A 6,982-nucleotide genomic window follows, 5' to 3' on the forward strand; every position below is an offset into this window, starting at 1 on the left:
ACAGTATGTCCTCGGCTACATCGGTCATCTCGTGTGTTGGATGTGTTGTTGTTCTTGCACAGCAGCACTAATAATGACCTGAGGGTGAGCTTTCACTGGGAGTCACACACAGGAGATAAAGCCACTGGAGGAGACAGGAGTAAAGCTAGTGCTCCTTCATGCTTCACTTATTTTCCATCTTGGAGTGCTATTAGGAGAGATGAAGACTGGCCCCTAGTTAGTTTTCAGTGTTACGCACTGCACCATCAAGCGTGACGAAGAGACATTTAGCCTCTGCCCACCCACCAGGGCAGCCCAAGGTAGATGTTGCAAATCTAACAAAATGCTGAATAAATCATATTCATGAGCTTTTTTTTTGTTCTTTATCTGTCTTTACACTAGGGATGGTCTATACACAAAGGTGGGCAAACATTTGTGCTTAAAGTGGGACTTTGCAGTGCTCGCAAGGTTTGAATAGCCTCCATTTCCTTCCAGTATCTCTCCACCCCTCGAGTCTTGAATGAGCCACACCAACGGGCACAAGCACAATTGTCAAATATTGCCATTTATATTACTACTACTAATAATAATTATTATTTAGATTTACATGGCATGCAATTTTGAAAGTGTCATTTTGATAAACAGTCACAGAGAAAACATATCAACAACAATAGAATGCAAGGCGGCTGCTACACTGGCAGCATGACAAATTGGGACACTATGAGCTAAACTTTTGTAGATAGCACAACCGCACCATGGCACAAATGTCAGTGGATCCAGAGTTCCAGAAAGCCTCACTGCGCATTTGCCAATTTGGAAAACCCGGCGGTCCGGCACAACAGAAAGAATGTCTTGGAGAAGCACTTGGTGAAGTGACAATTTGCAGGCAGAAAGGTGAGCTACCCCTTACACCTGCTCAGACTATTAACCAGGTTAGACAGCTGATCTGCCATGGCGTATTTCATTCATAAATATGCGAACAGCAGGCATCAAATCCAGTGAGGCATTGTATTATTTTTTTGCTCATCCCACTGAGTGGCACAGCTACTGGGGGCACACAAAAAACGGGGGTAGGTGTTGGTCTCCAAGTGCCCACTTCAAAGCGCAGATGTGCTTCGACCATGTCAAAAGTCTTAGTACGCGACTAGTTCAGCGCATTTAAAGGAAATGAAAGGAGGCACTTGGATTGGCCAAGACTGTAGCTGGCTATGACTACTCCCACAGCAGTGGAGCCCTCCCACTCACAGATCCACCAGCTTGCCATCATCTGTGAAACTATCAACATCATGACTAAGCCACCTCGGCACAGTTGGGCCATGCGCCAAGCAGGATTTACACCGATCATGAAAATAGAGCGTTCAAACGTTATCCGTTTGAAGTTGTATTATTCTGGAATGCACAATCAATTAAAATTAAAAAGAGGTGGTAACATACCTGCAGAGCCGGATTGTTGTTAATTTTGCTTCTGAATCCTCAAAGCTCAGTGACGTCCCTTTGTGTTCTGCCCAGTTGTCAGCAAATGAGGAATGGGCTTTGGTCTTCTGGAGGTAGATATTCCGCCATCATTTCAGCAAAGTTCCTGAAGCCCAAGGTCACATGTCATTGCGAGGTCAGGCGGAGGTGGGGGGGATGTCTGCTATGACCATGCCTGCAAGTGCACAAGAAGGACTGAGACCTCATCAGTTTTGTCTCCGGGTGTAGATCATATTAGATTTACAAACTGGGAATTTTTTTTTCACAAAACATTTTTCCTCATGTACTGCAGTCAGGTCATACTAAAAGTTTTAACAAATATTTAAAAAAAAAAAAAAAGGTTGCTTGTTTTTAATGGCACCTTTAAGGGACACATTTGGTCAATTTTAAAATGGAAAAATATGTAATCTAATAAAATAATGTCAAATAATGTAGTTTATTTTAATATAAATTACATTGATAAATTACAATTAAAATCAATCAATTATTCAGTGAACCCCAAATGAAAACAAAATACATTTTAAAATGACCAATTGCATTTGCAACAAATAAAATAGGACTCTTTGATCACGGAAATGGTTGTTGAGCATCAAGGGGGCCACATGTGGCCTGCAGTTACTGGTAAGGATAAAAACAATCCTATTGGCTAATGGCACTGTCTTTGTTGAAGCTTATCTACTCCTCGCAGAGCTTTCCACCTTTGGAGCAACCCACCGACTGGACTAAAAACAGATAACACCGGAGCTTACGTACTGTACAGTATTTATGCAAGAGAGACAGCTTGCCTGGCCTACACAAAATGGGAGTTGAAAAGGACTTGAGAGGATGTGCAACAAATATGACAGATCGATGAAGATCCACTCATGACACACAGACCCTTGCGTCCAGTCTTAAAGCACTTTTGCCCTCCTTGGTGTGTATAATTCCCTTTAGCACACTGAACATGACGACTACACCGCACACACATGAGCTCTGACAAGCGTGCTACCATGGAGCACCGCTGCAACAAAGGCCCTTTTCATCAAGCAGTCAATGGAAGATGTATCGCAATCAGTCTTCTGCGTGCTTTTCTAAAGCTAATCGAAGCTGCTCCAGAAGACTCTTTATTACCACCTGCATTACGGATATATGGTGGAGGATTTTTTTTTCCGCCCCTTGAATTTTCACAAATGTATGTAGTCACAATGTAAAAATAGCACCAACTGAATAGTTGGTGTTGGAGAGGAGGAAGGTGGGGGGTGGGGGGCGCTTTGAGTGTGAAGAAAATAATGAATGGTGAGAAACAGTTAATGCGATCTCTCCACAAATCAGTCCCACATATTTCTCCATCTTTGCAACTTTTCAACATTTACCATAAATGTGTGAGCATTTATAAACCACTATATGACTTGACTTTGGAGGGAGGGGGTGGGGTGGGGTGTGCGGGGTGCGGTTAAAGTCAACACTGTAATCACACCTTGATTGTTTTATTTCAAATAGCAGTGATAATATTTGTCATTACATCACAAGCTCCCACAACCAGGAGATCATGTTAATATAATGGTAATTCTTGTTATATAATGCTCATTGCCAATTCCCAGACAAGGAACAGACACAGGGGGTGACAAGTGTGTTATGAATTTGAATTTGGAGGTAGGAAATGCGTTCACTATTTTTTTTTAAAGCTCTCAAGGGTTTATTCTCATTCTCTGTTCTCTGTTTAATATGACGAGCATAATCTTGCACCTATAAGCCATGCACCAATTTAAGACAGCTTTCGACATGATAGATCACAGCACGTTGCTACTCCGACTGTGCGTCTACAGCCAAATAATTGGGCATTTGTTCACGGAATGTTTTATCCAGGAGGCTGATTTAGACGAGGCTCTGATGCTATCACTTTGAAATGTGCTGGCGTATTGTGCGTGTCATGATTACTTCTAATCAGTTCCCATACATGATGGTTGTGCTACTTTTGATCTGCGCTCTTTCTGTGCTTCCCTCACTGAAAGGGCCTTTTAATGTGAATGGACACGTTTCCAGCTAAATTACTTTGCACATAGCATATTAGTTTTAAAGTTTGAAAGTGGAGTCGATTGCGAAAATCAGGTCAAAATAGAAGTCCAGCAAACCATTTCCTATCGCACGTGACCTCATTCCCAACTGACTTTGGTAGAAAGGTGTCATACAGCTGCGACTGGCTGTCAGTCAAATGCAAGGCATGTATAGACATTGCAAAAAAAAAAAAACAAACACTAAAAGCCAAAGAAAAGGCAAAGCACATGAAACCCTCCTTGATCGTCGTGCATGACTTTGAAAAGGCCCTCAGTTCTCAACAGCTTACGGCGTGCCGTTAAAAGAAAAGATGATGTAACATAACGGAGACCAGGCCTTAAGTCCCAATGCGGTGATTGTTTAAAAATTGGTACACAGTGATTAAAAATGAGCAATTAATGCCTACAGTATATGCCCAATATACTGCAGAACAGGCGGGAAAAAAACAGTCTGTAGAGTTTAATGAGAAGCATAAACAGCAGCTTTAAAGCTTCCCGAGGTGATGATACCAACTCTATTTATATGACTGCTGTCTGCTTGTGTGTGCAGATGCTTGTCGTAGCCTCTTCATAGTGACAACAACATATCAGGTTTGCTTTCGCGGCTTGTTCCGCAGATTGATCAAACCCATTTGCTCGTGTCAACATGCACCACTGATCTAGATTCACATCAATATTTACAGTCCCGTTATATATTATTCAGCTACGTGTTGTTTCGTTTGAGAAGACAAGCTGCCGTATCACAGTGACAGATGAGCAAGAGTAAGGGTACAAACATACCAAAAAATTGGGCTGAATTTGAGCATTTTCACTCCTTTGTGATCAGCAATGGCCTATTTCCTCTAAAAGATGATCTTGAGTGATTATCCCGTGATGTGAAGAATGATTGCCCCCCTCCCCATTGGCGACATGATCGCAAAAGAGTCAGGACCGAAAATTATAAATGTTAACCTTGTTAGTTTATATAATTAAAATAGATCCTTAGGGGTGTAGTTTAGACCGAGTTTGACGAGACATCGACGTGTGTAGTGAGTGGGTCATCGAGAGTACACTAACACTAGCATTGCACGGTGTACCAGAACTGCTGCATACCATAATATTTTTGTTCCAATACTCACAAAAAAAAACATAAAATAGCTACAAATGGCTTGCGAAACATATGGTCTGATCTTCAAAGTGGTGGTATGAAGTTATTCAGAAAGGAACATGTCCAACATGGCATCGCTGACTGGCATCCAGAATCACAAATTCAAAGAACGACGGCTTTAGTATGTGACACATTTGGAAGGCTTCCCTTCAAGTCAAACGATTGATAATTATTTTGTGACAAGCAATCTTGTTCCCAATGGGTTGCATTTGACGAGGCATTTCATAAATACTCTTTGTAGCTCAGTCGAGCAAAGCACATAGCCGCGAGCTATGCAGCTGCATTCAGACATCAGTAATTAAAGTCCCTGTAAAGTGAAAATAAGTGTCAAACGGAAAAAAGTGTTGTGAATAACTGCCAAATTGCAATGATGGGGCGAAAAAATGTCGCGTACATGAAAGGGGGCTTCAAAATTGTGAAACTATAATGTGCAGTACACAGCACAGCACAGCCACAGATATCACAAGTTTTGTCGGAGCGTGTTTTTTTTTTGTGGGCAGTTTAAGGCACATCTGTGAAATAATCATGTTATTTAATCCATATCTTGATATGCCACACCATTAAGGTGCATGTATTATCTTGACAAACTTCATTTGGCAATGAATGACATTTATTCAAACGTAAATTGCTAATATTTTGCCCTGAAAAAGACAATGGCCTCTAAACAGCAATTGGAAGCATCTCATCATGCCACAGGGCAATCTGCAACCACAGTAATAAGCACATTGTTAAATCATTACCTATGTAATGGCACATTTTTTTACAGCTGTACTACAATGAGCAGTTGTCCCCTAATTTGTCTCCACTGATTGTACTGAAACTGATTGCATACCCCTTAAACGTGCCCCATTCAGTGCACTCCATTTGCCAGCCATTCTATTCATATCTTTTGCAAACACGGGCCCATGCTGTGACCTTGGTTGCTATGACAAGCACCAGCTAGCTCATCTCGCAGCTTTGCTTGAGGACACTGAAGTGCAGCTTTTTCAGGGCTGCAAGTAGCAAGCAAACAATTGGCCTGCTGCTCTCGGCCTCGGTGGCCTTTGGTGGCTCATCAGTATGCGGTCACTCAATGTCACCCTCAACTGATGCTGAAGTCTTGAAAACATACCACAAATGGGTATTAGGGCATATATATACTGTACTACTCAGGAGTATTAGGAAATAAAAAATACATAAACTTGGAAAAGCAGATTTTCATTGCCCTTACATCAGCTCCCAGACAGCTTGTAAAGCAGATTTTTAAAGATCTGCTCCTGGTCTATAGATTATGGAATGATTTAGGTCCTGAATTGATTAGGTAATGTTAATGGAATATAAACCCAGTCAGGCTCCGAGGTCTGCAGACTCGGGTCCATTAGTGGAGCCCAGAGTTCAAAGTCAACCTGGGCTCAACCAAACTGTATTTATGTAAAATTTTAAAACAAACATAGTGAAGCAGCATTTGGAGGTTATGCTACATCAAATGAAACTGGCTGCCATAAGAAGTGGAGTCAGACCCATGTGTCGAATGTCATTTTCTTTGGAAATGTTTTTAAATGTTGTACTTTTAATTGTGTGAAGCACATTGAGTTACCTTGTGTATGAAATGAATGAAAATCGAAATAAAGTTGCCTAATTTTGCTTCAAAACAAAATGGCTGACAATATAGTATTTGTCGGAATTTACAATTCTTGTTGAGTGAAACTGCAAGAAACAAGGCAAACAGTACTCGACCAAGGACACACAATATTTTGGGTGGCTCAAACAAGAGCTGACTGAAATGGTAATTGTCATTAAGGATTAGGGCTCTATTTTCCTGAATGTGTAAACCCTGTGTGGTGCATGGCATATCTCTGCACCAGAGTTGAGTTCAGCTCGATGTTGGTAATTTTCCGATGAGCGAAGGCCATCTGATTTGGGAGAGTGAGGTCTGCACCGCTGTGGGAGTGGTCACAGTCGATTTCAATCATGGCCAATAAAGGCAGCTCACATTCCCTTTAAATGTGGTGCAGTAATTGCGCACTGTAGTTGCACACTGGCAGTCTCGACATGGCGAAACGCAGAAGTGTTTTTTGACAAGGGCAAAGCATGCAGCTGATTCTGAGGGTTTGATGCCTGCTATTCACATATTTATAAATAAAACACATCTGACATCCACCACATGTGTGCAGGGCTCAGTATCTGGCTCTCTGTGCCCCTATCAAATTCACCCAAATCACATTAGACGAGCAGTCGATCCTGTACTTGGATGTGGTCTGATCAGGCCTAAATGTGTATTAACTTGCTGCCACCAAATTGTCATTCCGCCAGTGACACTGAACCTGCTGCACAGTCCAGCTCGGCAAAGACGCATCGTTGATCCCCCCCC

The sequence above is a fragment of the Hippocampus comes genome, unplaced genomic scaffold (assembly GCF_001891065.2).
Source record: "Hippocampus comes isolate QL1 unplaced genomic scaffold, H_comes_QL1_v1.1 scaffold111, whole genome shotgun sequence".
Classification (NCBI taxonomy): Eukaryota; Metazoa; Chordata; class Actinopteri; order Syngnathiformes; family Syngnathidae; genus Hippocampus; species Hippocampus comes.